We start from the raw sequence: 6,906 nt of genomic DNA on the forward strand, positions 1-6,906 counted from the left end.
TATAATGCTAATAATAATACCATATAATAATATTAATTATATATTACATATAATATTACAGTATAGTGGTATAGTTCAATATAGTAATATATAATGCTAATATTGTGCTATGCTAATAATATAATATATTGTATGTACATACAGCTGCTCTGAGTCCCCTTTGGGGTGAAAAGGGCGGGATATAAATATAATAAATAAATGTAGTAAATGAATAAATAAATAATTTTAGACTTAGGGTCTCCCAAAGTCTGAAATGACTTGAAGACACACAACAACAACAATCCTAATTAATTGGGCAGAAGCAGGCCCATACTTCCCATTGAAATCCTGATAGGTTTATGTTGGTTACAATTGTTTTCATTTTTAAATATTGTATTGTTCTTTCATTTTTGTTGTTGTTGTTTTGCACTACAAATAAGGCATGTGCATAGGAATTTGTTCGTTTTTATTTTTTTCAAATGATAATTCAGCCCCTCCACAGTCTGAAGGATTGTGGACTGGCCCTCGGCTTTAAAAGTTTGGGGACCCCTGCCATAGATGTTGGTGAAACGCCAGGAGAGAATGTTTCTGGAACATGGCCATATAGCCCGGAAAATTCACAGCAACCCAGTGATTCTGTCCATGAAAGTTTTCGACAACACACAGAGTGGGTTTAATTCTGAACGTCACAGAACCATAGAATGGAAAGAGACCTAGTTTTATCCAGATTGGCCCTGGCTCTCCTCCCAAGAAGGAAACGTCTTCGGATTTCCTGGCTACGGTGTCTTTTCCTACATCGGACTATTTTCTGCTCAAGTCCTTGTCCTCTGCTTCTTATCTTGAGCTGTCTATCTCACTATGGAGGGGGTGGGGTGGGGGTGGCTAGGGTGGTGGCGCTATTGATCGGTTAGATTACTCAATTTCACTGGTATTGATCAGGTAATTGCTTCATCTCAGTTCTCATTTGGACACGGCATTACTTTTTTTCTCCTCTCGCTGCTTCCCTGAGTACTAAAACTCCTTTTCTTCTTAGCAAAAGCAAAGCTTAGGAGGAGGGGGATGTGCGTGGCTTCATCTCAAAGGGAGTTGGAGCTGCACTTAACTATCTCTATCTATCTGTCTGTCTATCTATCTATCTATCTGTCTATCAGCTATCTATCTATATACATCTATATATATAAAAGAGTGATGGCATCAGGGCAGCGGACAAAACAACAAAACTACAGCCCCCCCAACCTCGAAATTTGACAACACAACCCATCATCCACGGCTCTAGGTTGATACAACAAAAAGAAAAGAAAAATAAAGTCCTAATTAGAGAGACAGGAATAATTGTTTTTATCCAATTGCTGCCAGTTACAAGGCAAAGTTCCGCCCACTTGGTCTCCTAGCAACCTACTCAGCCCAGGGGACAGGCACAGTTAGGCCTCACTTAGGCCTCTTTCACAGATTATCAGATTTTAACTGGATTATATGGCAGTGTAGACTCAAGGCCCTTCCACACAGCTATATAACCCATTTAGAATCTTATATTATCTGCTTTGAACTGGATTATCTTGACTCCACGCTGCTATATAATCCACTTCAATGTGCATACTAAACATAAAGACAACCATACAACAGACATTCAATACCACCACTACCTCAACAATTTCTCACCAACACCACCAGACAACAACACAGCAACGCGTGGCCGGGCACAGCTAGTCTATATATATAAAAGAGTGATGGCATCAGGGCAGCGGACAAAACAACAAAACTACAGCCCCCCCAACCTCGAAATTTGACAACACAACCCATCATCCACGGCTCTAGGTTGATACAACAAAAAGAAAAGAAAAATAAAGTCCTAATTAGAGAGACAGGAATAATTGTTTTTATCCAATTGCTGCCAGTTACAAGGCTAAGTTCCGCCCACTTGGTCTCCTAGCAACCTACTCAGCCCAGGGGACAGGCACAGTTAGGCCTCACTCTTCCACAGATTATCTAATTTGCACTGGATTATATGGCAATATAATAAGACCCTTCCACACAGCTATATTACCCATTTATAATCTTATATTATCCTGACAGATGGCCATCCAGCATCTACATAATAATGATGAAGAAGAAGATGATAATAATAATGATGATGATGATGATGATGATGATGATAATAATAATAATAATAATAGAAGCATAGAATCCAAAAGTTTGGAGAGACCCCTAAGGGCCAACCAGCCCAACCCTTTCTGCTATGCAGCAGGACACAATCCAAGCATTCACAACACATGGACAACGTATAAATACTATACAGCAGGACACAATCCAAGCATTCACAACACATAAATACTATGCAGGAGGACACAATCCAAGCATTCACAACACATGGACAACGTATAAATACTATACAATACTACACAGGGACATAGACCCCCTCTACCCTCACCACTTTCACAGGACACAAACAACCAAATGCATACTCAACATAAAGACAACCATACAATAGACATTCAATACCACCACAACCTCAACCATTTCTCACCAACACCACTAGACAACGCCACAGCAACGCGTGGCCGGGCACAGCTAGTTAATTTTATATATGAATTTTCCCCTAATATGTTTGCAGGTCTTTGCAAATCCTATATGCATATAGATCCATGTACCTGTATATCTGTATCCATATACAGTAGAGTCTCACTTATCCAACATAAACGGGCCGGCAGAACGTTGGATAAGCGAATATGTTGGATAATAAGGAGGGATTAAGGAAAAGCCTATTAAACATCAAAATAGGTTATGATTTTACAAATTAAGCACCAAAAACATCATGTTATACAACAAATTTGACAGAAAAAATAGTTCAATACGCAGTAATGCTATGTAGTAATTACTCTATTTACAAATTTAGCACCAAAATATCACGATGTATTGAAAACATTGACTACAAAAATGCATTGGATAATCCAGAACGTTGGATAAGTGAGACTCTACTGTATATACATTTTTTAAACTATTGATGCCTCCTTTAATGTAATTTTGTTTGCATCTATTTTTATTTTGAAATTGACCAGTAGCTGCTGCATTTCCCACCCTCGGCTTATACTCGGGTCAATAAGTTATCCCAGTTTTTTGTGGTAAAATGAGGTTCCTCGGCTTATATTCGGGTCGGCTTATACTCGATTATATATATTATCTTGGCTTCTAGAAAAGGTTCAGGCTTGATTTGCTCTTGGATCCAATTCAAGAGTATCTGTAGGGCCTCCTCTGCGTTTCAATTGAGTTGATGTTCTTTATCTCTGTTTTCTTCACTCCGTGTTTCACATCCGTGCACACAAATGACATACCGTGACATGGTTGATCCTGACTTCGGTCCCTATTTGAACATATCGTCAAATCCTTTCAATCTCGACAGTTTTCTTTTCTTTCTTTTTTAATTTTTATTTATGAGTTTTTATAATACATAAAATAGAAAAATATAAGAAAACCTATAGATAGCAAGAAATCACAACAACACCAACACTAACACCAAGTAAACTAGCAAACTGTACAGAGAAAATAAAGCAAACAAGAAAAAAAAATATCGGCACCCACGGATCCCTAATTCTCCTTCCAGACCTTTTACATGACAACACCTTTTCCCTCTAATTAAGGCCCATTTTTGCGGCACCCTTGGGTACATTTGAGTCCTAGGGTATTTTCTTACAATAGTTTATATTTAATTCATCTTTTCTTTGTCCATATACTCTTTCAATAGAGACCAATTTGTCTCTCGTTTTGTTGCATTGTCCTGTTTTAGAATTTGAGTCAGTAAGTCCATGTTTTTAATATCCAAAAGTCTCAGAAACCAGTTTTCCCTCGATGGTGTTTCTTGTGTTTTCCACAATTTTGCCAGACAATATCCTGGCTGCCGTCACCATGTATGTAAAGAGTTTTTCTATGTTGTGGTCCATCTGGAAGTCCGTTATTCCTAGTAGGAAGTACTCCGGCTTAAAGTCAAATTTCTTTTTGATTATTTTCTCCATTTCTTTATGTATTGTCTGCCAATACTTTTTAACTTTCTTACACCTCCACCACATATGCATAAAGTCACCTATATGCTTCCCGCATTTCCAACATTTACCATCCCCTTTTCCTTTATTCATTTTGGCGAGCTTATCTGGAGTGAGATACCACCTGTAAAATATCTTATACCAGTTTTCCTTTATTTCTACCGCGTATGTGTATTTAAGATTTATCTTCCATATTTTTCCCCGACAGTTTTCTGACTGGGCTTCTTCATATGTTTCTTTAGCTCGGATTGTGGTCTTGTGTTTGAATCCGATGTTTTGCGAATCTTGCAAGTGTTTGCTGGGACTTTTCCTCGGCAAGGTTCGTGATGGGATCTGAGGAGGCTCCCGTGTCATTTCTTACCCTGCACATGGGAGTAGCAATGCCCTAAAGCCTCCTGATGGAAAGCAAAGCCTTTTATGTAACCCTGCCTTACACAAGGTAATGAAAAGCACCTCTTGCCCTGATTCCTGCTTCAAGGTTCCCTCCTTGGCCCTTGAAAAGCACCTCGGGTCCTGGCATCGTCTACAGAGCGGTTCAGAAAGAACCGGTTCTTCTGGCCCAGCAGGAACACTGACTCGAGGATCAGGTTAAGGTGTTGTTTTTTTCCCCCTTCCTAAGACCAAAATAAAAGGCTTCTCTCAACTTGGATAATGAGAATCCTTGCACCACCTTCTTAATTGATGCCTCAGGAACCAAGATTCTGAGAAATGAGCCATTCATTCTGCACAGGTGCTTTTCAGGCGGTGCATTTTATGAACTCACAAATAGAGGCACGCTTCTGTTCCGCATGCCAGACACTCGGAACAAAGTGGAGTTTCCAACATTGTTTATTTGATGCCGGAGAGAAAAAAAGAGCATCTCCAAGGACACATTTCCATACAGGAGGGTACAGTGGAAAGAAGCGTGACTTAATAAGATACTTGAATGGAAGACAGAATCTGAAATAGTAAAGGAATCAACGTTAAAATGGTCCAGAAATGTAGGCAGAAGTATAACCATGGACGAATGGGAAAATATCTGGAACAGAAAAATGAAATATTGTTATGCTATAGAATTAAAAGAAAAATTATTTATTTATTTATTTATTTATTATTTATTTAGTTTATATACCGCTCTTCTCCCCCCGGGGGACCCAGAGCGGTCTTACATAATGGCAAGATTAATGCCACATATAATACAAAATATAGTAAAACGAACGATCGTAAAAACACACTTAAAAACCAATATTATACCCCATTTAAAACAGTAAAGCACTGTGTGGCCATTACAACAGGGCCAGTAAATTGGTTAAAAACAATCCATAGGTGGTATCTAACACCAAAAAAAAACTCGGATTAATGTACAAAAATAGAGATAAGAAATGTTGGCGATGTAAAGAAAGGATAGGGTCATATTTTCACGTTTGGTGGAAGTGTAAAAAAATTAGAAATTATTGGAAAGAGATACACACGGAATGTAAAAAAATTCTAAAAAGTGACTTTGATTGCAAACCGGAATATTACCTATCAGGACTTTATGATATTGAAAACAAAGACGGAATATACTCTCCAGGGGAAAAAGAAAATAAATCTAAAATTTATGTATATGCTGTAACAGCAGCTAGAATAGTGATAGCCAAAAATTGGAAAAATCCTAATTGCCCTACAAAAGCAATGTGGTTAGAGAAATTAATGGACATTAAAAAATATGGATAAACTAACTTATTTACTAAAAAGAAGCACCGGTAAGGCGATGAAAGAAACAGACTGGTCCGAATTTGAAGAATACGTAGCGGAAGAACTGAAAGGATAAGACAAGACATAGTATGGAAGAAAGAAGATTGGAAGTCTACCCCCTCCAGACTCCTCCCCGAACTTCCCCTCTGACTTCCCCAAAACCCACCCTCTTACAAATCTATCTGTCAATCTATTTAGATAAATCTCACCAACCCAAAAATATGTACCCAATCCCTCAGGATTCTCAGAATCACTCATTCACCCCCTATTAACCCTCCCCGACTAACCTAAACCCTTCCCTCCCCCATACCTTCCCTTAGCAAATCTAGAAGATGTCTATCTTTTTAAAAATATTCTTTAATAAAAATGATTTATAAAAAAAAAAAAAAAGAAGCGTGACTTTCCCGGAGACGGAAACCCTTTCCCAGGTGCCCTTTTAGCCAATTTGAACAAGACGAGGGATATTTATTTACTTATTTATTTACAATATTTTTACCTCGCCCTCGGAGTGGCTTACAAATAGGCAACAATTCAGTGCCGCATAAACAGACATAAAATAAACATGTACATTAAAACCAAAAAGTTAAAAACATCTAGCAATAAAATCAACTACAGTAGAGTCTCACTTATCCAAGCTGAACGGGCCGGCAGAAGCTGGGATAAGCGAATATCTTGGATAATAAGGAGGGATTAAGGAAAAGCCTATTAAACATCCAATTAGGTTATGATTTTACAAATTAAGCATCAAAATTTCATGTTATACAACAAATTTGACAGAAAAAGTAGTTCAATACGCAGTAATGTTATGTTGTAATTACTGTATTTACGAATTTAGCACCAAAATATCACGATATATTGAAAACATTGACGACAAAAATGGATTGGATAATCCAGAGGCTTGGATAAGCGAGGCTTGGATAAGTGAGACTCTACTGTATTAAAAACCACACAATCCAAAATCAGTCTAGGAGCCGATGTTTAAATTTTATAATTGTGTATTTTTTGTCTATTGATGTATTGTATATTGTTATTGTTTTGATCCGGGCTTGCCCCATGTAAGTTGCCCCAAGTCCCCTTCGGGGGAGATGGAAGTGGGGTATAAATAAACTTATTATTATTATTATTATTATTATTATTATTATTATTATTATTATTACTATTATTATTACTATTATTT

Source organism: Anolis carolinensis, unplaced genomic scaffold, assembly GCF_035594765.1.
Source record: "Anolis carolinensis isolate JA03-04 unplaced genomic scaffold, rAnoCar3.1.pri scaffold_14, whole genome shotgun sequence".
Classification (NCBI taxonomy): Eukaryota; Metazoa; Chordata; class Lepidosauria; order Squamata; family Dactyloidae; genus Anolis; species Anolis carolinensis.